Genomic DNA, 24,338 nt, shown 5'->3' on the forward strand with positions numbered 1-24,338 from the left:
TTTGATATTTAAATTGATAATTCAATAGTGAATTGAGGCAGCAGTGAGCTTTCCAATCAGACTGACAGAAATAATTAAGTTAAGAGCAGTCAAGAGCTCCGGGAACAAATTTACTAGTCATTTGGCACATTTTGGTTCACATTTTAAGTGCTTTTCACCAGTTAACAGCGGCTCTAGTCTAGAGATGTCAAATGTTGTCAATTTTGCTACACTGCTAGAACTGTCATAACAGACTGCATTTGCACTATATTAGATGTCCATTAGAGGGCGCTATAACAGTATGTGCTTGTATCTGTGTGACAGGTCTCAAGCATGTCTCAAGACCCAAAATGTCAGTTTTGTCATGAATTAATTACGCAAACTCATGTCGCTCTAAAGTAAATAATATGACTGTCTTTCTCCAGTGGAACACAAAAGGTGAGTTTTTGAAGATTTTACTGCTTTTCAAATATTAGGATTTTGAATAAATATGCCGCGTGAAGGCGCGCCTTTTTGATGTCTATAACGTTAATTGGTTCTCTCATGCCATGCAGTCACAACGTGCTAATTCTGAATATGCACAAGTGCATTTGAGATTTTAGAAGCACGAGGGATTTTCACTAAACAACAGCTTTAATTTCAATCACAAAATCCATCAAATGATTTCCGAAGTCATATGAACCACTTTTGTGGTGCTTTTTTGAGCTGGATAGCCGCTGAAGGAATTCTTATGAGTTTGGAAGGACATTGTGATCTAATAGTTTTTCTATAAAAAGTCTTAACATAAGTATTATTAAACATCCCCCATGCAGGGTCAACAGAGTGCTGGTGATGATGTATTTTTGTCGGCCATCTATAAGTTAGCATCACCCTGGTTCCATTGACAAAAACTCAATAGGATTTTCCATTGGCTTTTGGATTATTGCAGAAAATAAGCTCTGCAGGCTTGCATTTTGTTCATTATGATAATGAACGAACAAATGAACACAGCTTTTATGAGTTTTGAAGCCTAAATACAAGCACCAGAAGTAAAAAGCTAAATGTAGGCTGTAAACGAACTACACCACGGTTGCCAGACTTCAACGGCAGCTTCCGACAACTCTTTCATTCTTTATTAAAAACATTTTCCCTGCAAATTTGAGTTAGAACGGTCTGCAAGAGAGTGATTATAAACACAACGAGGCTGTGAAAGCAGACTAGCGAGTAGATAAAGTAACCTGTATGCCGTTATGATGTTTAATATCCCCAACAAACTCTGTAATCCCATTTAGTTACTTGTTAGCAACAAGACAAGCTTACAAAATCACAAGTGGGTATTTGATATATTTTTTATAAAAACATGAAAATATCTTGTGCTTGTTAACCACAGCCCGTATTTCAGCCATTTAACCTAAAACTCATTAAAAAAGCCCAATGACTTCAGGATGATGGAGCTGGAAGTGCTAAAATGCTAACTGTGTTTCCGGGGTTTTTGCCTACAAAAATATGAAGAACGGCTCATATTCAAGCCTTCTTGACAGCAAACACCATTAATGACACATGAATGTTTTCCATGTGACTGAACGTCCTGGTCAGATTACATGAATAATCTTTTGTTTGTTTGTTTGTTTTCAATCAAAGCTGCTTATTTTCATACCACATTCCTGGAATGCTTAATCACGGCTCCAAACACATGTATGGAGTCGGGACGGCCTCCTCCGTCACGGCTGTCCCTCAGGGTTTGACCAGGATTTGACTTCACGATTAGAGAGAGGTCAGGCAGCCCCTGCTGGCTCTTCATGTTCTGCTATGGAATCATAGAGTGCTGCTCTATAGAGATAACAGGCAGCATGGGTAATTTCTCCGTCATCTGAGGAATCGCGTGTGCCGGTTTAGTCATAATGGTAACCTTATCGTGCCCAGCAAGAGATCTGCATGGGAATGACCAGTTGCACGATAATATCTCACAAGCACTTTGTGTGGAGGAGAGACATTAGTGATTGCTGGCGGCGTGCAAACTTTGCTGGCATATCAGCGTTCAGCAAACTGACAGCAGTTTAGTTTACCTCCCATCAGCGGTTATCAATAGACAAACAATATTTGGCTAAAGTTTACGCTCTCTGCGGGGAAATGGAGTTTGGACACGCTCATGCACACACACCAAAACAGAAGTTCATAAATGGGTTCAGGAAAAGGTCAGTCGCACACTTAACACACACTGCACCATTTACTAAATGTTTCCTTAATTGTTTGAATTATATGGTAGTTGTGTCCCCTTTTCCCCTGCCCCCGCCCCGTCGCTAATCCTCATGACCCCTCAAAGGCTGCTCAGGTGGATGTGTGTGTGTGTGTGTGGTGGAGGGAGGGCAGAGGGAGGAGCGATGTCTACACTGACCCATGGCTGAACTTTGCAGAGATTTCCTGTTGCTGCTGTAGACAGTGTGTTGTGCCGCGGAGAGGTGCAGATGGCACGATCTATCCTCCCGTTCCCTCGCTTTGAAACTCCATTAGTTCGCTCCGTATGATCAGATTTGCTGTTATTATCACCCCCTGGTTTTGCACTTATTTGTTTGGGTTGAATATGTCAGTGCTGCAAACAGTCAGGATGTGTTGTTTTTCCTAAAAACCTTTTATTGTGGCGATATTAGTGTAAATGGATTAGTGCAAGATGAGGCTTCAAGGGGTGAATTTCATTAGATAATGTCCAGGTCATATATGAAATTAGATTTTGCAGAAAGAAATAAAGCATGTTTTATGATCACATAGGTAAAAAATAAACGCTCATTACCACAATGCATCTGGGCATTTTACTTTTACATTTGCTTGTAATTCTCAATATTGTTAATGGTTATGCTGTAATGATTTTTTATTCTAATCAAAATGAATTGAAATGCAAGACAGTTTAACAAATACTGCCATGATGCATAAATACTTTACAATTTAAATGATATTTGAATGTTTGGTAACACTTTTTCACTATTAACTAGTTTCTTATTTGCATGAATATTACTAGGATATTGGCTGTTTATTAATGCCTTATTCTGCATGACCATATTCTGTATCCCTTATTCCTAGTCAATACCTAAACTCAACAACTACCTTACAAACTATTAATAAGCAGTAATCAGGAGTTTATTGAGTCATGGTTAATAGTGATAATTGGACCCTAAACTAAAGTGTGACCCAATATTTTTGAACACATTACAGTAATGCGAAATAGAGGAATGTGAATTTGCTTGATTATAATAATAAAAAAAAAATTGCATTGTGACACAATTTTGGCCTAGAAAAATCCTATGTGTTTGTATTTTTTACTCTTTGTTTGCGTTCTCAATGGTGAGTCTCAAATTCTTATTACTTTAAAGTAATAAAAAGATCATTTAAAAACAATTTTATTAGGCAAAAATTCTATCGTGATGTATAAAAACTTTATTTTATATCATGATGTATTTTTCTTCATATGACATTAGTGTAATAAAAACTTTCCCACATTTCATTAGTGATCATTTGTGGGAGAAAATGTGCTTAATTGTTGTGAAAAATAATAAAAATAAAAGAATAAATAGGTGTCATTTTCTTTATGCAAAATATAATTACAAATTTTTTTTATTTTGTTTTTGGTGTGAAATATGACCTGGACATGTTCCTGACAGGCTTTTGCCTTGAGGGTTTGCCTTAAAAGCATTAGAAATGATAAAGGAGAAAAACAAAGGACCTATGTTGCTTTTTTCAAGCACGTCAGCCTATTCCTGGGGGTTGGCGGCACTGGAGCGTTATTGTGAATGAACATGCACTGGGGCAGGCCATGCAAAGTAGTTAGCGGGGACTAAGCAAACAGAGCTGCCCTTCAAAGTGAGAGGAAGCATCATAAATCCAGCCTGGCGACAGGAGACGGTGTTCCTCCTCAGCTCCTGCAAACCTCTGCTCCGCCTCACCCATTCTCCATACAAGCAGCCCAGCAGCAGCCTAACTAATATCCCAGCAGGACTGAGCACAGGTGAAGGAACCAAGTGCACCTTTCCTGATTTTTGTGCGTGTTCATTTTCTCTGGGGTTCATTCCATCCATCCAAAGCCGGCTTTTATGATGCTGATAAGGATGCTGTGGTGGCAAATTGTTGGATGCTACACGTCTCGCAGCAAGCGTGAAATCTGGACTGGTTTTGTTGCTTAATAGGAGCAATCCACGTCCAGCCAAATGGAGGCATTTTGCACACTTCCCCTTCTCATTCCCTCTCTTTAACACACATGCACACACACACACAGCTGTTCTTGGCCTGATGGCCACCAATAAACAAGAAAAGTTCACATTCCCAAAGGCGGCGGGGTCAGGACCTCAAAATAAAACGGACAAATCTGATTGTGGAATCAGCACGTGTCGCCAGGCCGGGGTTGGAGGGGGGTAAGGGTAAGTCGAGGACAGAGGCGAGCGAGCGAGAGAGAGAGAGAGGGCAATACTGCTGCCCTCTGTGTTTGAGTTTATGAGAGCTTTCCTGTGTTTGTCCCCTCGCCGACCTTGTGGCACTGTGATGCTTCACCTGTGTTGTGGTTTCTCACATCTATACACCAGTACAGCAAGTGCTGATGTTCTGAGAGTGACCACAGCATGTTTTCTTTACCCATTAAGACCCATATATAGTGATTATGCTATACAGTGATCAGAATATTGCTATAGTCCTGCAATCTGCATAATAGGAACAAAGACATGCACACTTGTCCTCGCTGTTCTATTATAAAAAACTGGTTGGAAAAATGTGCCTACATTTTTTGCAAAAATCAAAAAACAACCCTATACATACAATTCAATGCAGTTTTCAGCTGAAATGGCCACTAGTGGTAGTAAAATATCAACAACTTCTTTTCACAGCACTATGTTATGATGACCTTTGAAACACTTTTACCATAGTGCCAAATTTGAAAACTAAGAAATTTTGAAGTTTGCATCACATAATCAGCACATATGGCATTTATGATGTAGTAAAGCTCGGTAGCTCACCTGGTACAATATTGCACTTGTGACGCAATGTAAATCCATTTTTCCCCTCACGTTTGCTTTTGTTAAAACTATTAGTTAGTTTTGGGGTATGGTTTAAAGAAGGTGGTATGTTATTTTCAAATGCGATATAGCATTAACCCTTTAGCCAAATTATGAACTGCTGCAACAACCAACGTAATAAAATGTTGCAATTAGCACCGCTTACTGGACATTGTGTAGCAAAATGTGCGAGAAGCAGTGTAATCTTTTGCAGTAATTTCACCACAGGCTTGTATTTCCAATAAGCTTGGGCTGCTAGAAATACTGCAAATAATTTTGCGGAAATTGCAAAATGTCGGTCATGATACTTTGAAAAGTATGTTCATAAAATGTTTATAAAATAAAAAAAAAATACAGTTTCTTCATTGCTCCAAAAATGTGTCTAGTTGCTGAACTTCTATACCAAAACTGTCTGTATTTAATATAAATTACATAATAATTTTCCAGTTTTTTTCAAATGTTCATCAAAATGTTGAACATATTCTGTATAAGGTATTTAAAATATCTAAAAAACCCAAACATTTTTACATGTTAATCATGACAATCGGGCTTATGCGTTCATATGATACTTGCAGAATATGACCAAGTAATATTGGAATATTCATTAGCATGTACATCTTCAGTGTCCTGGCAGAGTCAACAGCACTACTGGACACACAGGGAGGCGTGAGTGTGGGTTGTCGGGTGTGTGCTCACAGAATTGAGGGCTGTGGAAACATAACCCGTCAGGGATGCATCTTTCCCCTCCACCTCCCGCTGAACTCCCTGCTCACTGGTTGACCTGATGTTATCAGTCGCTTTCACACTTGGTGCCGCTTCTGGTTGTAATTACACCGTGTAATGGAGCATCCTGTCAGCACGTCTCAAACGCCGCTGGGCCCTTATCTCTCTGGCTAAGCATCTGCCGGGGCTCACGATAGAGATCTGCCAGGACAGTTGCGCAGAGAGAGGGGCAGCCAGACAACTGCTCTGAGTGTTGCCCATTTGGCAGGTGGCGTTTTGCCTGCTGCTGCAGGTGCAAGAACAATTTCTTTTAATTGTTCAAATGAGAACATTAGCATGGCTATTATGTACAGTAGCAACCAAGTAAACCACAATGCTAGGGTGTTCTGGGTGGTTGCCAGGGAGTTGCTATTCTGGGGTGCGTTTCCCACAAGCATCATTAGCCAACTATGGTCGCAAGTTCTGTCGTTACCAACAGAGTTCAGTGGAACTTGCGACCATAGTTGGCTAATGATGCTTGTGGGAAACGCACCCCTGGGTGATTGCTACAGTGTTGCTATGCAGTTGTTAAGGAGTTCTGGGTGTTTTCTGGAGCATTGCAAGGATGTTCTCACTGCTAAGGTGGTTGCTTACTGGCCAAAGTCAAAAGAGCCCACCTTCAAGTCTCTATGATTTCCTAGTCTCCAGATGGGGCTCGGTTTTTGTAATCTGCCCAGCAAATATCTAGAAAAGTAAAAGCACACCTTTCCTTAACAAATTGAATGATATGAGGTGTTATTGTTCCCATGATCTCGTGTAAGTAGCACAAATGGGATGAGATAACTTCAAAATCTGTTTAAAACACTAACTAAGTTTGGTTCTGTTTCCACTTGGAATTAAGATGAGTTTTACGTTACGGGCAGCACTAAATAAAGGTGGAAACAAGGGTCTTAAATGATTTGTGATCGGATCACTGAAAACATATGGAGCAATGCGTCCCGGTCTCGTGAGATATCGGGTCCTCTCTTGAAATTGGGTCTCCATTAGAACCCCAAGCGATCCAATTAGCTTATTAGCTCATAAGCTGAAAAGTATTCGTGCACCATTCGCCACTCCCTCGCCGTTCCCTCGAATGTGGGCCTGTTTACACCTGGTATTAAGATGTGTTTTGGTCGATTGGTTCACAAGTGGATGACGCTAAGTACAGGTGCAAAGAGGGTCTAAAATGTTTTTAGTTGGTCCATTTTCGAACAATTCCAGAGGTTGTCGAAAACGCATTCGACCGGATTGCTTTCATAGTGTAGACGCTCATGAGGTCGGATGTGTTCGAACAGCCGCAAAAGACCGTCTACTCTCCACCTACTGACCTAATGTGTAAACATTATGGGAGGTGCGCCAGCCAGATGGGATTTGAACTTTGTCGGCTGAAGATCCAAGTTTGGTTTGAACACAAAAAAGTACCGAGCACAATGTTCTCTCACCATTCCTGATTTCTAACACACACAACGCGTCCGATGTGGTCTACCGGCTGTCATAGCAGAAACGAAATTGCGTGAGCTTACTTTGTCCATTAGATCGAAAGATCAGGAAAAAACATACATTTACCTGCCCATAGTCCCTCCCCTCGAAGAAATCAGGACAGGAGTGGTTGAAATTGGGCAAAAGAGACGGATTAAAACACCAGGTGTAAATGGGAATGTTTCTCCGTTGTCTACTTGTGATCCGATCGACCAGCGCGCATCTTAAAACCAGGTGTAAACAGGGTCTGTGATGTAGAATGTGGCAAAATAAGTGTCTCAACAAAATCTGAAAACATGTGGACACAAAAGACACATTCGAAATACTTGTTAATACCTGGTCGAAATGCATCTCAACAAGGGTTGCTATAAAATAAAATACTATGAAATAAAATAGATGTTAACTGAAATAAAATAAAAAAGTAACCTTATTTCATTGCAACATTTATAATTTTAATTTAGTTTAACTTGATGTACTAAAACAACTAAAACTGAAATAATATTTTATAAAAACTGTATAGAAATAATATAATTAAGTATTAATAAAGACTATATTGTCTCAATAGTATATATCTCTATGATACTAAAATCGGATCTCTGAAAACATATTTTAATACCAGGTGGGAACTGGGTAATATATGCCTTATCAGACAGCACTAAAAACGTTGATTGCAATATTTGTTGTTGACTTGGTGCACGTGTTTTATAGCTGGAACCAAAGATGCAATTGTCACAGTAAGTTCAATAAGTCCAAGTTCAGTTCTCTGAAATTCATTATGGTATAATTTATTATCTTTTATCTATGAATGTTCATTTCCCCATTTAGTCAGCCAACTTAAATCAACACCTCATCATTTTATGTTGAAAAACAAAGGATGCAGATGGTGCCTGTATGTGGCTGGCTGCTAGACTGTTACTGATGATGTAATCTTACACAGATGAAGGCGGATATGTGTTGATCTCATTCTCAAACACTGTATCAAAATTAACTATTTTTTAAAACAAACTCAAAGTTCATACCAGTGGAGTATAGCAATTATGTTTGTATTCATAACTGATCGCGTCAGTTTTGTGTTAATTTTTTGGACACCATTGTACAATCGTCTTTTTTGCTCCACTGTCACGTCAGCTGTCTTTTGAACTTAGGTCTCTTTCAAGGGGTGTTAATCAAGGAACCATTAAGGCAGGATTTTACAGTCACTCATGCAATCATCTCCTCATCTCCTCTGCTGAATGGGCAGTTGTGAAACACAGCACTTCCCTGTTTAATTTGAGGTTGATGTGAGATGATTTCAGGCACATGGACAATTCCAGTGAACTCTTTGATGGGCAGCACTGGGTTCACCCATAGTTCAGGGTAATTCTGGGTGCAGAGACAACTCCCATTCAAGCCTTTATTTTGATCGGCTACCAATTAGCTTTGACACTGAGATGCAGTCATTGCCGCTTGATTGGCTTGACTTGGGTCAGGGAAATGCCTCTCTTTGAAAGGTAAAACACAAAGCAATTGCTGATAACAGCTGATTCTGAGAAGATAACCTGTTTAAGCTGTCTCAAGCATTTCCAGGTTTCCTGTAAATAATATACAGTCACTTCAGGACATAGTAAATTAACAATCAAAATACATCCTTCGACTCCAATTCTTTCATATGATGGAGATAGTATGATCTGCATCAGTGCGATATGAGTATTTCCACAAATTAGATCTCTCTAACATCTCTCTCAGACAGCGATGGGATTTAATGAAGAGCAAACTGAGACCCTTTCTCCTTAAAAAAAGATCCTAGTATTCTCACATTTGTATTCTGTTAAGTTTCAGATGAGATCTAAAACAATATGTACTCAAACATTTCTCAACAAATCGAACCTCGTTCGTTACTACGTCATGTCAAGCATTCAAGTCGGATACATAACACGGAAGTAGCCTAAAGAAAACAAAAGTATTATTATTATATATTACTCGCAAAAGCATTCATTATAATTCACTACAAATTTGCTTTCCACTTACTGATATTTATATATTTTAGACATTATATGAAATTATCTATTTTATAGATCAGAGCTGCAATGTTTCAAACTGGCATGCCCTATCCAATGACGCAACTTGTGTATCAACTAGAATTCATTCACTTTGACTACAACTTCAAATTGCAGGGCTATTCATGTGCTCGTAACTCATAATAACAATATTTTCAACTCCACTTGAATAGCACATTAGTCTCCTGAGCTATGAATGAGGAATTTCAAAGTAATAAAATACTTGCACTGTTGTTGTCGCGCATATGGTGGTCGTAAGGAGATGCGTGACGCAGAATAAATAACAATGATACGGAGAGAATAACTAGGAAAATACACTACTAACAGCACTTAACTCAAGACATGAACTGACAATGAACTGAACAGAACTTGATGTTGTTCATCAACCTCAGAGTTGATGAGTGAACTAAACAAGAAACAAGTAACCAAGTAACTAATAAAACTAACACAGAGTCATTAAGGTCACAAAGAATGCTAAACTAAAAGGATATACATGAAACAAACATAATCCCAGACAGAAGTCCTCCTCCCAAAAGGCATGTCCTTTTGGCATGCACTTTAGTCCAGCAATGGAGGGAGGGGGCTTTGGAGGAAAACGAGGAGCTGGCGAAGTACATGAAACAGGAGGAGCCGGAAGAGGGGAACACCACGGCAGAGCTGATGGAGTCTGATGGTCTTTTGGATGGAGCTTGGTGGGCCAACCGACGGAGGTGGAGCTGGTCAAGGTGGAGACCCCAACAAAACCGAATGGATGATGGACCGGAGTGACATTGGAGGCCAGAAAGTCCAAGGCGATTCTGCCAGTTTGAGGGACCGAGGCAAAGACGGGGGCCTGGCAGAATGGGGTGACATCGGAGGGAGTGAGGACCAAGGCAGAGCCGGAGGGAAGAAGGAACCCGGTGGAACCGAAGGGGTGAAGGGCCTTAGACGCAGCCAGAGGCCCAGAATTCAGCAGTGGAACCAGGATGACGAAAGTCCAAGCTGGAACTGGACGGAAAAGGAAGCCCGGTGGAGCTTGAGTGATATCAGACCACAATGAAGCTGAGGGAGTGCAGAACCAAGGTGGAGCTGAAAGGCTGACAGGGTGAGATGGAGACATGGGCATGGAGGCCCAAGGTGCAGCCAGGGGATCCGTCTCACAGAGCCAAGCTGGTGGAGAGGAGGCCCAAGCCGGAACCGGAGGGCTGGAGGGAGTCAGCGTCGAGGGCGAAGCCGATGAAGCAGAGCAGGTGAATCCATGGAACTGGATGGAGCCAGCTGTGATGACGGAGACATCGGGCTGAGCAGGTGACAGGGTGGGACTGGATCATCTAACAGATTCCTTGAAGCGAGTTCAGGTGCAGGGACAAGGGTCGGAGCTGGATCCATTGAGAAGTTAATGAGCCCTCCTCAGGAGAGGACTGTCCCCGTGGTGCGGACTCCGGGATGGACCTGATGGTGGGCTCTGGCCTCGGGATGGAAATGGCTTTTGGCTCTAGCTCCGGGATGGACTTGTTGGCAGTCTGGCTACTTGGTTGGGTCTTAGGTGGCTCTAGCATGTGGTCCGTGGCGGGCATTGATTCTGGCTCTGTTTCCGTTGTAGGCTTAGGCATCAAAATCAGGTCCACAACAGAAGATGTCTCATGCCTTCCAGGACACTCTGGGCTGGGACGATAAGTCCTGTCTGGAACAGGCAGAGATGGCTGCTGGTGATGGAGAATGTGCCGGTGAGTCGTATTGCAATTTTACAGTTGTAATGTAAAATAAATAATAATCATTTTTATTATAATAATATTTAACTAAAATTGCAATATGATGATTATCATATTATTTTCTTGAATACTTGATTATTTTTACAGTAAAATATTACAGATATTACAATTTTATTTTGTTCTTATTTAATATTTATTTTCAGAAAAATTGCAATTAGATTGCAAATCGTGCAGCCTTACTAAACCCATAGATGTGAAATATATTAAATGTGACTCAGTTTACTTGTTTAAACATGTCACCTAAACGACCACATTTGTGTTGTTTCTGTAACATGCACAGTAAAAGCTCCAGAGGACAGCTGTAATGGTATCAAGGCGGATCTTTCACAGGGTAGGACTATTCCAGTGCTCACCGTGAATGTTATAAACTTCTGAACTCCTTCTCTCTCTGATTGACTAGTCTATAAATAAAAGCTCATAAGTGTTAAAGGGTCACATGCAGTGTATGTGGTTAAAACGCATTCCTAGTGAATCTTGGCTGAACCCAGATCTGCTGTTCGCGGTTCCAGCCGCAGTAAAACAGAGCTTCTCTGCTGGTGACAGATGGAGAGGGATGGAGGTCTCGGCAACGGCTCAAGGTGAATCGGAGGGCAGGCCAGTGAAAAACCCATTGCTCGAAGCGAGCACAGAGAGAGAGATACCTCGCTGATACCGACTGTACACCTCGGCTTCTCTTGGTGTCGTGTAAGGATGAGACCCTGCGCTCCTGTCCTTTAACCCCCTCTCTTTCTTTCTCTCTCCCACAAAGGAGACGAGACAGTCCTTTGATGGTGACAATGAAAGATGGCCAATGCTAAGGAAAACACTCGGCTATGATTGATCATTTGATGCATGGCCTCGACAAAAGTGAAAATGGATGATAAATGCACCAGCAAGCACACAGGGGTAGAGGACTTACACGTGAAAAGAAGAAGCTAATGGAAGTACTGAAGCAATGTGTTTGTAAAAGCATCTCAAACTGCTGCTGGACAGACGTGTGCCAGCCTGAAAGGATCATTAAACATGCTCAGAGACAATATGCAAGTGCCATTAATATATGAAATACCTAATGATGAACTGCATTAGGAAATTGAATGCACACTAGCATGGTTATTTACACAAGTTTATGTAAAGAGGGTTAGGAATAATGATTTTTTTCTGATTAACTGCATTCATCTCTCTTCACTTTTAAGTGGAACGGCCACATCTCAAAATCCAGTTGATGAATCCAACAACTGATGAATAGAACCGAGTACCTGCCCTACATTTTTTCTTTTTTGATAATCAATTACCCTCAGATGTGTCACAATACAGAAGAAAATACCCTTTGCTACCTCTGTTTCATTGCGACTTTAAAGCAACACTAAGGAACATTTTTTACCTTAAAATAATGTTTCCAAAATCGTATCAGTGGTTCATCAAGTCGTAACGGGGTGAAGGCACTTCTGGATTCGCTTTGCAGCCCTATATCTGCTATAACCACACTATGCAAGTTTGCCAAACCGAGTCGCGTTTCTGTAGTTCGAATGAGACATTAAAAAAACTACAAATTTGACTTGCTTTACGTCAAGCGTTACAATAGTCATTATTTAGTTTTTCTTCGTTTCTGATGTCGCAATACATCATACTTTCATAAAATCATGCAACATACTCTACCTTGTCTGTGGACATCGTTCATTCCAAAGCCGGTGCTGGATAAACAGCAAGCATGCGTGCGACGGTAAGCTGCGGGCGGCGAAATTATTTACGACAGCGGTAATGGACAATTCCGCTTCCAACCTGTAGGGCGACCGAAGAGGAAAAGTTCCTTAGTGTTGCTTTAAGCCAGGGTTCACCAATCTCGGTCCTGGAGGGCCGCTGTCCTGCAGAGTTTTGCTCCAACCCCAATTACACACACCTGAACCAGCTAATCAAGGTCTCACTAGGCATACTAGAAACTTTCAAACAGGTGTGTTGGAGCTGGTTGGAGCTAAACTCTGCAGGACAGCGGCCCTCCAGGACCGAGATTGGTGAACCCTGCTTTAAGCATATAGACTGTGGGAATGTTCTGAAACCTGTTTGAAAATGATTGTTTTTGCAATTCTGTTTGTTGATGCTAGTGGTACAGAAATTACACACTTCACCTTTAATTTTCTTGCTTAGAATTTGCCCAAGCCATTGTGACTAGCACATGGAGAAATACTGAACTATAATGAGGGCAACAAACTTGGAAGTACTTCATGCAGTTCAGGGGAATGATCCAGTTGTAACAGTGCTCTGAAAACTGGACCTCACAAGAAATTGAAATTTGGCTAAATAAAATATGTGAAAAGGAGGGCCCAGCATTTTTACTCTGCCTAATTCACCTAAGGTATGGTTTCTTTACAGTTATTAATGGGTATAAAGCATGCAACATGAGACCGTTACAAAGGGATTATCATGATGAGTCACATAACATATGCATTATAACCAAATCACATTTATTTTCGTAATAAACATGGCAGCAGTAATTTATCAGTACAGTAATTTGTTTTATGATGAATAATATTAATTTATGCACACACACACACACACACACACACACACACACATATATATATATATCATAGTCACATGGTTGTATTATTTACAGTATATGAAAGTATTTAATTTATATATTTTTACTTATTTGTTCATAAATTATTCATAAATTCATGGATATATACAGAATTTGAAAGTATGTTAATTGAGTTTTCTCTTTATTTGTACAATTATTAATAATCTATAATATTTTTTTAAATAGTTAAATATATAGTAATATATATTTTATATAAATGGATGTATTATATTTGGTATATGAAAGTATTACAGTTTTTCTCGATTGCTTAAACACATTTCTTGAAACTATGCCTCGTATTCTCAAAACTGTAAACACAAATCCATAACGTCTCACCCAATTCCCCAAACATCCTATTTTCAGGTCAAAATGAAGCTCTACACTCAAAACCATTCTCTCTTGCTGAAAAACCAAACTTTGCCCTCAGACAGGACACACAAGCCCTCAAAATCACACACACTACAACATAGTCTAACACACTGGTGCAATAAATTCAAAACAACATTTCCAAAACTGGTAAGTTATGTTGCTTGTGGTCCCCCCATCACAAACCTTTTCACATGATGAACACAAAAGACACAACCAATGGATACATTGGCACATTTTTATTCATTCATGTACTACACAGTACAACACACACACAACAAAGCAAAAAAAACCCTTTTTTTCCCGTTTTACTTTTTTTTTTTTTTCTCCTCTAAATTTTTTTTTATATTTACTTACAGTAAGATGTGTGTGACCATCATATGACAGTAAAAGAGCACACACAAACCTTATTCTAATATGGAATTGTATTGGACTGGTAAAGTGTGTGACAGGAGGGCCTCCACTCAAGGAGACAATATGATGAACAAGTCTGAATGTTCCACATATGGTTGAAATACCATCATTTACCTAGAAAGATAACATTCTGGGAGTCAACTATAAAGGAGAAAGGATGCCCTCCCTTCACTGTCACGCTCCGTGTCACTCTGTGTGACTGTACGACTGCTGGCCTTTTCTTGCAAGAAAATAAACCTCATCAAAGACTATTGGAAATGTTTGTCTTTTATTCAGTGAATTTTGTTTGTCACCACTCCTCCATGAAGGTTCTCGAGGTGACGGTAAAGCGACTCAAATTTGGCCTTACTCGTAGCCCAGCCTCCCTCATAGTCCAACCATTGATAAAGACATGGGCAACTAGAGTGGCTTGAATTTCATCTGAGACTGCTCGTCTTCTTGCCCTTCCTCCTCCTCCTCCTCCTCCTCCTCCTCCTTATCCTCGATCTCTTCCTTCATGTCTTTCTGGATACATTGTTCCAAAACTCAAAAAACTGATTTGGGCCCTTTTATCTCTCTATTGAAGGATCTGGTTGATGTGTGTTAAATTTTGACTCTTAGTGTTTCCACTTGGGTAATTGTGTGCTAACTGAGCTGAAGCTGTGCTGACTTGAGTGAACAATATTGAATGCTAGTGCTTTCTAAATGACAACATGGTCTAAGCAATGAGAAATGAAGGGATTTGTGTGTAGAGTTTTGCAGTGACAGTTCAACAAATCTGACTCGTGTGTCAAAACAGGGAATAGTGTTTATAGTTTAGTGAAATGGGTGTGCTTCTTGATAAATGGCATTATGGTTTTGAAATTTTAATTCAAAAGCCTGGTTATAGTGTTTAAGCAATCGAGAAAAACTGTAATAGATGTTTTATTTATTTGCATAATCATATTATTCATTTTGATTCATTAAATATTTTAATGTAATGTAGTTAAATATATAATTACATTTAAATATATGATAATATATATTTTATTTAAATTCACATGATATTATATACATTATATGAAAGTATACAAATAGTTTTTATTTGCATGATTGTATTAAAAATATATTTTAATGTAATTTATATAACGTTAAATACAATTACATTAATATATATATTATTTACTTTATTTAAAATTGCATGGATGTATTATATACAGTATATGAAAACATTTATTTGCACAATTGTATTAATAATTGATAATAATTATTTCAATGTGATTTATATATAGGTAAAATATATCATTCATTTATGTATGTTAATTGTTATTATATTTGTATATATTTGCATAAGTATATCATGTCATCTTACTCAAACCTACATCATGTTCCTGTGTTTGAAGACATATTCGAAATGAACAAACTTCTACATAGCTAAACACTTCATAGAGACCATGTGAATCGGTGGCTATAAAGAATAAATGCATGCAAAATGGAGGCCATTTAATTTGAGATCAATTAATATCAAATATGACGACCGAAACTTTCTGGTCCACTGTTATTCAAAGTTCGGAGAGGTGACAGTTTAGCATAGAAAAAAAAAAAAAGCACAAATGACATATGGGCTGTGGCCTCAATGAGACAATCACACACACTTGTGAGCTGTCTGAAACTGTGCCACAGAATCTGTATCTGTCCCAGCACTTCCCCGAGGTGGACTGTAGTTAACCCCTGACCACGGCTCCTTTCACTCCTTCTTCTGACAAATCAGGGCCTATAAAGTTGAGTATGAAAGCCAATTTATGGAGGAGAACCTCTTTGATTGCACCACCTAAATAGTCCCCGAGGCTCCTGAAGATCTGAGGACGGCGTCTCACACCACGTTCAGAGCGTCATTACGACGTCAGCGTGTATCAGACTGCTTTGACACAGGCATAAAATGCAAACGAACTCACCGGGGCGGGGGCCTCAGTTCAAAGAAACGGGGGCCCGTCGTGATAATGTGTCTCCGCTTTTCACAAGCAGGTGAGGTGTCACGCGACATAATGCAACCCTAACTAAAAGTGTGAAATGCTTGCTACTGTAGACCTAATGCCAGTCACAAACCAGATAAGAGAGGGTCGGGTGGGAGGGTCAGACTGGATGACTAGACTCGCACCGTCACCTCTCTCATTCCTTTGTGTTCTTCTGTCCCGTCTCTGCCCCCAGCCCTGGTTCAACCTGGAGGGCCCCGGGACAATTCACATCTCCAGGTCTGACAGGAAACAAGGGCTGTGGTGCACAATGAAGTCCTGCAGACACGTTGACTCCAGCTTTAATGACGGCACTTAGCAGGTACCTCTTCAGACGGCCCTGTGCCAAGTGCTGTAAACGACACTCTTTTCATACAGAGGCATTCCTCCATTTATACCACTTTTCCAGCTATTTCTCTTTGCAGTAGCTGTAACACATACTATGACCTGAGAAGAAACACTCATCCCTATCTAACCCTAAACGATACCTTCCCTTGTGAAAAAGAAGTACACTGTAGCATACAAATTGTTGAACTTAATTATTGTTTTTCACCCACTTAAGTAGGACTTAAAGTGCATCTTTATACGTAATTTCATAATTATGAAATATATTCAGGGTAAACTGAAATTTCTGTTGAAACTTGTATGTCATGAAGTTGCAGTTTTGTATAAATACAATAATATTAAATAACACAGTGCAGTTAATAATTACAATCAAGTACTTAACATGTGCTTTAGTATGTTAGTCGACACATCAAAATAAGTGCACTTCTTTAAACCACTACAAAAAGTTATTAAACAATCATTTAAAATGTAGTAAAGTGAAACTTTCAATTTGACATTATTACAAGTATTACTTACGGTCATCAAAGTGGCCATTTATTTCATTAATATGTTGTATGCAAGTACAGTTTTTAAAAAATATGCTTTTAAGATTTGAGGTGCGCATTCAATCCGATTAAGCACTATTTTTTTTCTTAAGGGTGCATATTACTACTCTTATGTACCAATATGCACCTTTTAGGGGTGGATAAAGTTAAACATTTTAAGGGTACTGCCCCAGTAAACCTAAAGGTACAGTTTGTTGCACCATTAATGTGTAAAATTTTCCAAATGTTTCAAAAGGAGTTGTTGAAAAGCCCCCAAAGTGAGCATTGGCCTGCTCGCAGAGTGCTAACATGATGAAGCAGCAGAAAGGTGAGACACTGGACTTGAGGAGTGCTAAATCACACTATGGCTTGAGAGGATGAAGCATTGCTCTTTAATAGGCAATAAATAAGGATTAGCATCAGTGGGGTTATGTTCAGGTCAGGAAGGGTCTGAGCAGGGCTGTGGAGTTCACTGATAGACTCTCTGGCCCTGACTGGATTCCCAGCTGTGAACGCCAGCGGCCCTCATCTGTCCCTGTCTGTCTCAGCAGGAGCTCATCTCAATGTTCCCCACCTCACCTACCACACTCAACATCCACACCGTTCACATCTTACCCTGCTGTCTCCACACGCCAATTATTCTTTAGTTGCACCGCAGACGGGATTTGTAAGGACACACACAGAGAGAGAGAGAGAGAGTAAACATGAACAGGTGACATCTACTCATTTTAAAAATGTCAATTTTAGGATGTCATGTCATGACGCTCATTGTGCGTCTTGTTTTGTGTCAGCTGTGCATGAGAATCAACACATAATGTGGCAAGTAAAAGATATTAGAAAGAAAAGACCACTGGAATTCATTATGCAGATTTAATGATGGCATCATTGCTGTTGATGCATTTTGAATTGTATGCATTGTAACTTAAATCTCAAAATTTATTTCTCAAATAGGAATAAAATTTTAATTAAAACTTAATTTCTTTAAAAGTATAAAGTTGGCATGAACAAAAATGTAATAAAAATGCTAATAAATAAGCTGAAGTAATTGCAGAAAATATGGAGAAAATAGAAAAGAAAAATGGAATGTTTGAGTGTACACTATTGGGTTGGTAAATATTTTTAAATATTTTTAAAACAAGTCTTTTATATATTGACTATTGACATCATCTATATGCATAAATATTTTTAAAACAAGTCTTTTGACATCATTTATAAATATATACATATATATATATATATATATACGTATATATATATATATATATATATATATATATATATATATGTGTGTGTGTGTGTGCGTGTGTGTGTGTGTGTGTGTGTGTTAGATGTGATTAATCACTATTAATTGATTTGACAGCACATAAACATATATATATTATAATTAGTGGAGCAAATATGCTACAGAGGAGATTAAACCCAGTCAAAATAGCAAAATACAGTGGTGGTCAGAATTAATGGCACCCCTGGTAAATATGATCAAAAATGGCTGTAAAAAATAAATCTGCATTGTTTATCCTTTTGATCTTTCATTCAAAAAATTTGCAAAAATCTAACCTTTCATTGAAGTAAAATAATTGAAAGTGGGGAGGAAATCACATTATGAAATAAATGTTTTTCTCCAAATCACGTTGGCTACAATTATTGGCACCCCTAGAATTTTTTACGAGTAAAATATCTCTGAAGTACATTCCCATTAATATTTACCTTTATTTAGCACACCAGGGTGACTAGGAACATGAAATTGCTGCAATATTTACATCTATGGGTCTTCTGAGACTGATTTAAATGTCTTTATGTTTGGCCTCTCAAAGACCGCAAAGATGTCAGCATGATGGAGTTTTCTCCCTTCAAATCCTAAAATAAAGTAACCAAAACTAATTTAACAGATATGCTTGACGCATTAACCCTTTAAATACAGATTTCATAAATATTAAGTACCCAAAATCTATTTATTCTTAATCTGACTCCAGCATAATCGGGACTGTAGGGGAAGCCATGATGCTTCATGAGGTTAAAAGTCTGGCTCAAGCTGCTGACACACGTTCTCCAGGCAATGATAGTGTAGAGAAAGACTCAGCACTGAACTTTGCTGAATCAAAGACAGGACTGAAACGCAGAGACAAAGGTGGCACTTGACGGATGGCTGGAATGAGGGATGAGGTGGCGGAGGAGCCATTAAAGCTATCCACCATTAGAGTTTTCCCAAACTGATAAGTTACACTTCCAAAGCAGCTCCAAAAACAGTTCACTGCCCCCACCGCTTCGTGTCACGTTCAAGTAATAGCTCATCGTTTTTGATCATTGAGGCAGAAGCTGGCATTAGAAAGCCTCCCCAGAAGAGCCAAACTGTGTTTTCTTTTTGAAACGACGGATGTTGAAAATAAATGACGCTGCCTGCTCGGTCTGGCATGGGAATGAACCCGAAGAGAAGATAATGGCAGGTTGGATGAGGGTGAAATGTTGCAAAGCGTTCCTCTCGTGAAGGAGGTAATGGGAGATACAGAGGTAACTCTTTCAGCATATGTGTGTGTGTGTGTGCGCACAAATGTCACAGACACACCACTCTTTATCGCCTCTGCCCTCCCAATGAACTGGGCCAGTCTTCCTCACTTGCTTTCAGAGTCCATAGCAGCTGTTCATAGACCGTCCTTCTGATGGGAACAGCAAATTAATCATTTTAACTCCACCGTTATCTGTTTCCTCATACCGAAACGACTAAACATACCTCTACCTGTGATGTTGTGCTCTTTAACTCATTACGAGCCACACTGAGCAATGTTCAGCCTTCAGAAAACTATTTGCTCATGGAGCATTGTGTGTCTAATGGCACTAAAGTCATTCACTTTCTGAATGATAATGGAATGATCATAATGATAATGTTTATTCAAATTACACCATGAACACTTGATTTTGATTGGTCAGCATAGTTTGTGTGTAACTGACTGTTGTTACAGGCATCTGAGTTCCTCTAAATCACCTCTTTCTTCTCACATAATAAAATCATTTCAGCTTTAACAGCCATTTATTTTTTATTTTGCACCTAGTGGGATAATGAAACAAACTGTACATTTTACACAAACAAACGTAAACGCGTTTGTACATTTTATTGTTATTTTAACATTTCAGTGCATCCCTTGTGAATAAGAAGTGCATTCAAATCTTAAAAAGTACATTTTAAAAAAAAATCTTCATAATGCTTCATAATACACTTAAGTAGACTTTTAAAAAGTGATGTGTTGACTAAAAAAGCACATATAAAGTATTTGATTGTAATTTTAACTGTTGTGTTATTTGATATCACATTTAAAGTTTTTGCATGTACTAAATTTGAACAAACATTACAATGTGTAATTACAAATATATTTAAATACATGACATACAAGTTTCAGTAGAAATTACATAGACATTTCAAAGACAACAGAATTATGAAATTACATAAAAGTTTAACTAATTGCATTTAATATCAATTTAAACTGTAATACATTTTCATTTCATCTGAAATAACATACAATTAAGTGTCCAAAAACATTACACAGATTTCACCCTTAATGATACATCATTTCTGTAACAAGTACTCTTTTTAAAAGTATGCTATAATGTTCTCCTTTATCACAAGGAATCCGTATGAGGACAGAAAAACAGCTGCTTGTGTGTGAGCAGGTACAGGGAGTGAAGGGTAAAAAGTCAGCAAGGGTTCATGTACAGGCCAAATGAGTGCAGATGGGGGAGGGAAGGACATGACAAAATAGAGAGGTAGAAACCATGAGCATCAGGTGTTTCGCATTTCAGTGAAACTGCAAAAGGAATGAGATTAAATAGAAAAACTCCTGCTTCTCTGATGTTTCTACTGAGAAAAAGAGTTTCAGTAGAGTTGTGTCCCAAATGACGTACTATGCTATAACTAATACAGGAATTGAAGAACTTCCCACAATTAATTATTTTTTTTTTAAGTATTTTTAAAGTGCACTTTTTCTTGTTGGAATTTTGACCGTGGACACTTACACTAATAGTGCATGAGAACGCAAATTTGCATAACGTCTCACAATGTGACAAGATTCCAAGTCTGCAATCGTATGTCTGAGTTTTCGATATGAACAGTTCTCATGGAATTCTTGCCAGACCAAATGTTCTGAGCCATTTGATCCACATTCATTTCCTCCAACTCAGTTCTTTCCTGTCTTTCAATTGTCTTAAATGTCATCTTTATTTGTTCTGTACTGAGACAAATGTTGAAAGGTCAATGAAATCTCATATGAGATACGAAAGCAGCTACAACTACTGAGCAATAGGAATTTCTCCCATGGGTTCCCATAATTCACATTCACTGCTTGCACTATTGTGAATGACTTAATGTAAACTTTCTTAAATAGACACCAACATTTGTATTTACTTAATTGTGGTAAAATGTAAATATAAAAGCATCACCATCAAAACATATTCATCTGATGTCCCTGCATCTACATGCATTTCCAAATTCTTTATTGATAGTGTTAAGAAATGTTTGATAAAGGCATGATGTCATTAGGAGATACATGAACTGACATGGTTTGGCTCACCTCAGCTCAATAAACTCAGTCTGACAGAGGGTTGGCGAGATCCAGAGTGAGATGACAGTCGACACAGAGTCTGTTTTTATCAGCAGTGTTGAAGACGCTCTCCGTCTGCTCTCAGAGGAGGCCTGAAGGGATCAGACTCACTGCTTGGAAGTGGAGATGTGTAAATGTGTACACTGATGTGTAAATGAACCTGCAATGCTTTTGTCATTCAGAGTAGAATGATGGGAAGAGTGCAGGGCTAAAGAAATATACAAATCTGACATTTACATTTATTTAAAAGGAAGTGCGCTTTATAGTGTTGAACATGCACTTAAAACAACAATTGTACATGCAGATAACATCATAGCCTATTAATGAAATAAAAGGAGAGTATACTTTCATGATTATACGTTTCTTAACATCTTTTGAAAAGTACACTTTGTGATAATGACCAAAATCATTCTTTTAAGGATCCTTTGTACTTATTTTGATGTGAGTATGCACATGTAAAGTAGGCCTACTTGATTATAATTTTAAATGTAGTTATTTGATATTACATTTAAAGGTAATAAATTGTAAATCTACTACATTGCTGCATCAAAATTACAAATATGCATTTACAAATATGACAATCAAGTTTCAATATATTTTTAGTTTGCCATAAATACTTGTCAGTACATTATTTAACCGTATTTCAAAGACAATTGAAGTAAGTATGAAATTATAAAGATATACTCAAGTCCAATTTAAGTGGGTCAAAAACACCCTCAAGTTCAACTAATTGTAGGCTATTTTATATGTTTAAACTACAATACATTTAATGTATGTAAATGTAAATGTATGTAAATAACATGCAATTAAGTGTCTGAAAATGAAGTCTGATTGACATTTCTTTTAAATAAGGATTTTATCAGGCTCCATATATTTAGGTTCACTTTAATGGCAATGAAAAGGTTATTGAAATGCCTTATTTTCAAAAATGCCACGGCCACGGCCCGACACCGAGAACGATAAATGATGTTTTATTAACAAAGTTCGGGAGGAGCACGTTCAGATAATTAAACCTAATTAAACAAATGTGGAGCACATTCAGACAATCAAACCTAATTAAACACGAGTGGACCACACTCTGTTAATCAACCCAATCAATGAGGTAAGAGGTGTAGGCTATATATACTGCAAACTTACCTCCGTTCGTTGACAGTTTAACAACATCCCTCCACCACCTCATCTCCTCACTTTTACAACAACGGGGGAGTAGGTTCGGGCAAAATTTCCGAGCTCGGAGCCCTCCCCCGGAGAGCACGCCAAATACGCATAATCTTTACTCTGTTTAATTGATGTAAAGGGTGAACTCGTGAACTATATTAGCGTCCACACCATAACGATATCGTTCAGTTTATTGTTAGCGCGTTCTTGTCTGTCACTTTAAATGATCGAGCTGGCTATTAGCAGGATTGATTCTGATTGGCTGTCAATGTTTGTATCGTTCATCAGATGGATAAAATCGTTCTGAAGGGGATTCCAACGATATCGTTTCTCTGTGCGTTATGGTTATGTGGTGCGAACTTTGCTATTCTTTAATATTGAGAACGATTTTTTTAACTATATCTTTATCGTTATCCATCCTTGGTGTGAACGGGCTTAGGTTCAGTAATTTCACTTTCATGGCAATGAAAAGGTTATTAGTCAATTACTGAAATGCCTTATTTTCAAAAAATGTCACTGATAAGAGTAAAATAGTAAAAACATAAAAATCCTAATTTGAAAGAAAAATGTCAGGCGGACGTAGAGGTTTTTGCATCTGAAGACTTCAAATATTAAATTCAGTTTGCACTTAAGAATATTCTTTTTAAGTATGATAATTATAGGCTACTCTTTTTAAAAGTATACAAAATTCTACTCCATTTCACAAGCGATCCCCAAAAAAGTATGTCTTGTTTGAGGCCACTGATTAGTTTTAGATGATTTTATATAGCCTATCCTATACACGTGTGATTTGAAATAACCATGAGCACGGAAGCTTTTATCGGTTGACACATTTCTCACATTGACCTTGTGAAGTCTTCTTATGATAAATAAGATATTTTCACATATTCATTCACAACTATATGACAAGGGAGAGGTTTCCACGTCTTATCTGGATGAAGTTCGGCCCGGTTATGGCTCGTATGACCTCGGAGCAACCCTACCTGATCCACTTCTGAAGTGTGCAGAGTAATAAAACTCTAGAAGATAAAACAGTATGACACATTTATTGTTGTTTTTAATTCCCTACTGTTTGTTTGGCCATTGTTCACAGAATGTGCTAAAATGGATTTGTTTTTTTCAGAGAGGCAAGCAAATAGGCATTTAGATGAAATGGAATGTAAGCCGCTTAATTACTTTCACAATAATTTTATTTTGCGGTTGTCCACAGAAATCTGTGTTACTCAGGACAGAGCGTGGGTGAAAATACTGCGACTGCAGAACAACTTGAGTCCTGACAAAGTTCATGGCTAGACTGAACTTTTGAACTTTCGATGGTATGTGGCTTTGTGCTGGAGTCCAAATCGAACATGTAGCATAAAGATGCAGTAGTAGATTTGCTCAGGTCTCACATGGATCTCGCAGGTTATCTGCCTCTGAT

The 24,338-nt window shown here is 38.5% G+C and overlaps 1 long non-coding RNA gene across 2 annotated transcripts; it reads left to right on the plus strand.

Moving 5' to 3' along the window:
* The first annotated feature begins 330 nt into the window (after positions 1-330).
* LOC307147136 lies at positions 331-23,869 on the plus strand. 2 transcript variants are annotated; one of them, XR_013819226.1, is made up of 3 exons: positions 331-417; positions 16,499-16,624; positions 23,829-23,869. It is a non-coding gene; the product is annotated as an uncharacterized lncRNA (long non-coding RNA). The 2 variants fall into 2 exon arrangements; XR_013819227.1 differs by lacking the exon at positions 23,829-23,869 and adding an exon at positions 17,723-17,853.
* Positions 23,870-24,338: the final 469 nt, after the last annotated feature.

The sequence above is a fragment of the Squalius cephalus genome (genome assembly GCF_949319135.1).
Source record: "Squalius cephalus genome assembly, chromosome: 19".
Taxonomy (NCBI): domain Eukaryota; kingdom Metazoa; phylum Chordata; class Actinopteri; order Cypriniformes; family Leuciscidae; genus Squalius; species Squalius cephalus.